Source organism: Apium graveolens, chromosome 6, assembly GCF_009905375.1.
Source record: "Apium graveolens cultivar Ventura chromosome 6, ASM990537v1, whole genome shotgun sequence".
In the NCBI taxonomy this organism is placed as follows: Eukaryota; Viridiplantae; Streptophyta; class Magnoliopsida; order Apiales; family Apiaceae; genus Apium; species Apium graveolens.
In genome coordinates this window covers 146,150,412-146,154,148 of record NC_133652.1, presented here as the reverse complement: position 1 = coordinate 146,154,148, position 3,737 = coordinate 146,150,412, and the positions used below count along the sequence as shown (strand labels likewise).

Here is a 3,737-nt window from a genome sequence, read left to right as displayed (position 1 = left end):
CTTCTCTTGATCTTCTGGTGCAATGCAAATCTGATTGTAGCCCAAATAGCCATCCAGAAGACAATAATACTCATGACCAGCCAACTTGTCGAGCATCTGATCAATAAATGGAAGAGGGAAGTGATCCTTCCTTGTGGCCTTATTCAACTTTATGTAATCTATGCATACCCTCCAGCCTGTGACTGTTCGAGTAGGGGTGAGCTCGTTCTTTTCATTTGCTACCACAGTAATACCTCCTTTCTTAGGTATATATTGCACGGGGCTCACCCAAGAACTGTCAGAAATAGGATATATGATTCCTGCATCGAGCCACTTTAAAATTTCTTTCTTCACCACTTCTTTCATTATAGGATTAAGCCTTCATTGTTGCTCAACAGTCGGCTTGCTACCTTCCTCTAGCAGAATTTTATGCATGCAGTACGAAGGGTTGATCCCTTTGATATCTGCTATAGTCCATCCGATGGCCGATTTGAATTCTTTTAAAATCCTCAAGAGCTTATCCTCATCACTACCTGAAAGGTCAGATGTAATAATAACAGGAAAAGTAGATGCATCACCTAAAAAGGCATAACTCAAGTGTTCAGGCAATGGTTTAAGCTCCAATGTAGGTGCTTCCTCAATAGATGGTTTGAGCTTTCCCTCAGCATTCTTGAGATCAGTATTACCAAGAGATTCAAATGGCATGTCTAGCTTTTGTTTCCAAGGAGAAGCATTTAGATATTGTAACTGCTCATTGCCTTCCTCATCATCACTGTCAAATTCCCCCATTAAGGCTTTTTCTAAGGCATCAGACCTTAGCACATGATCAAGTTCTGAAATAACTGCAGAATCGACCAAATCCATCTTGAAGCACTCATCTTCCGTGGGGAATTTCATCGCATTAAACACATTGAATGTCACATCCTGATCTTACACCATCATAGTAAGTTCACCCTTTTGCACATCTATCAAAGTACAGCCTGTAGCCAAGAAGGGTCTTCCCAAGATTATGGGAATCTTCTTATCTTCCTCGAAATCCAGAATGATAAAATCTACAGGAAAGATGAGCTTGTCCACCTTTACTAGAACGTCCTCCACGATGCCTCGTGGGTATGTAATAGAACGATCAGCCAATTTTAGAGACATGTAGGTGGGCTTTGGATCAGGCAAATTCAGCTTTTTGAAGATAGAAAATGGCATCAGATTGATGCTTGCTCCCAAATCGCAAAGGCACTTGTCGAATGACAATTTGCCAATGGTGCAAGGAATGGTGAAGCTACCTGGATTCTTAAGCTTTGGAGGTAACTTTTGTTGCAGCACAACATTGCATTCTTCCGTCAGAGCAACGGTATCGAGATCATCCAGTTTCACCTTCCTTGAAAGAATAACCTTCATGAATTTCGCATTACTAGGCATTTTCTCCGGAGCTTCAGCGAAAGGTATGTTGATGTGAAGTTTCTTGAACATCTCCAGAAACTTACCAAACTGCTTGTCCAGCTTTTGTTTTTGCAATCTCTTAGGAAAAGGTGGTGGAGGATAGAGTTGTTTCTCCCCTGTATTACCCTCAGGCAAAGTGTGTTCAACAGTAGTCTTCCTTGGTTCCCCCTCTTTCTCCTTTTGCTTTTCTCCTTCATCTACGACTTCAGCTTCTCTATCTTTTGCTTTTTCAGCATCAGCAACTTTTCCAGACCTTAAGGTGACAGCTTTGACTTGCTCTTTAGCTTCCTTCCTGCCTGGCACTTCCGTATCGCTGGGAAGTGTGTCATGTTGACGATTGAGCAAGGCATTGGCTATTTTACCGATTTGATTTTCCAAGGTCTTTATAGAAATAGCCTAACTTTTGCACAACAGCTTTAACTCCTCAAAATCAGCACTAGAAGGTGGAGTTGCACCTCCTTGTTGAGGATATGATTGTCCTTGAGCATATTGCTGAGGTTGCTGGAATCCAGGTGGATTGAACTGTTTACTTGCAGCTCGCTGATATGGTTGCTGAACAGCATTCTGATTATTGCTCCAACTGAAATTGGGATGATTTCTGTTATTAGGATGATAAGTAGCTGGCACAGGTTGCTGCGGTCGCTGATAATTGTTCACATACTGAACAGATTCATTAATAAGAGAACACTGATCCGTAGCATGAGAGTCTGCACAAAGCTCACAGATAATAGCTATTTGATTGACTCTATAGTTGGCTAAAGAATCGACCTTCATAGACAGCGCTTGGAGTTGCGCTGCAATAGATGTAGCTGCATCAACTTCTAGAATACCTGCTACCTTACCAGAAGCTGCATCGAGCATGGGCCTAGATTGGGCCCCCAAACCATTGTAAAAACCAGTGATCACCATCTAGTCAGGCATACCATGATGTGGACACTTTCTCAACATCTCCGTGTAGCGCTCCCAAGCTTCACACATAGATTCTCCTTGTTGTTGTGCAAACTGAGTAAAAGCACTCCTTATAGCTGCAGTCTTGGCCATTGGATAAAACTTCACCAGAAACTTTTATGCGAGATCTTCCCAAGTAGTGAGGGACCCAGCTGGTAAAGAATGTAACCAATCCTTATATTTGTCCCTCAGAGAGAATGGGAAAAGTCTCAGCTTGATAGCCTCATCAGTAACACCATTATATTTGAAAGTACTATAGATCTCGACAAAATTCCTGATATGCATGTTGGGATCTTCAGTCGCAGCACCTCCGAAAGAAACGGAATTCTGCACCATCTGAATAGTGCTCGACTTGATTTTGAAAGTATTAGCCTGAATAGGCGAATGAATGATGCTTGACTGAATGTCATCAATTTTAGGCCGAGAAAAGTCCATAAGACTTGGGTCAGCTGGGTCTATACGATCACCCATTATTACAGGTTCTTTCTTCTCACTCTCTGTATCCAAATCTTCAAAAACTATCTTCCCCGGAAAGTCAAGAGCTGAATCTGTCTCCTCATCCATATCAAGATTCCTCTAGCGAGTGCGAGAACGTGTTTGTATAAACGCTCGCTAGAGTACCTGAAATAAAACCGGAAATATTAAGTAACAAGTCTTAATCAATGAATCCTAATGACCACTGATGGCAAGTACATAAACTAAACAAATTAACATCGAGTCCCCGGCAGCGGCGCCAAAAACTTGTTAGGGCACAAAGCATGCGCTAAAATACACGCAAGTATACGTGATTGCAAGTAATATAGAATGATTTCTAGTTCGTTCCCACAGAGACTCAGACTAATTATATTTAATTAACACTTACTCACCATTGTATGATTACTCTTCAATATCAAGACAATAATAATTAAGGTTGATTAACTAATATTAACTATGAGGATTTAACACTTAAATTATCAATATTAAACACACATGAGATCATAACTTCATTAATACTTCATTCAATAGTTATTGTTATTACCCTTAGCATGTAATGGTGATGATATTAATCGAACCACACGAAACTGATAAATGCCAACTTTTGTTGTATGAATACCATTCTACCAGGCATCCATAATTAAGATAGAAGTTGAATAGGCATCAATTATGTTGAGACCCTATATGTCTACAGAATTTGACAATATAACGATTTAAGCACAAGTTATTCATTATGATTCCACAGGGCAAGTAAAACAGTTAGAGTTACCCACTAATCATGCATATAATACATAAACCTATGCTGGCATGGCAAGTTCTAAATCTCAAGATTCATTGTCGATTCATAAGAGATTAACACGATATCTTATATATTCGCGACGCACATAAGACAAATAAGC

The 3,737-nt window shown here is 40.2% G+C and overlaps 1 non-coding gene across 1 annotated transcript; it reads left to right on the top strand.

The window, feature by feature from the left end:
• The first annotated feature begins 2,335 nt into the window (after positions 1 to 2,335).
• LOC141669310 (small nucleolar RNA R71) lies at positions 2,336 to 2,442 on the top strand. Its single transcript, XR_012553597.1, has one exon. It is a non-coding gene; the product is annotated as a small nucleolar RNA R71 (small nucleolar RNA).
• The last annotated feature ends 1,295 nt before the right edge of the window (positions 2,443 to 3,737 follow it).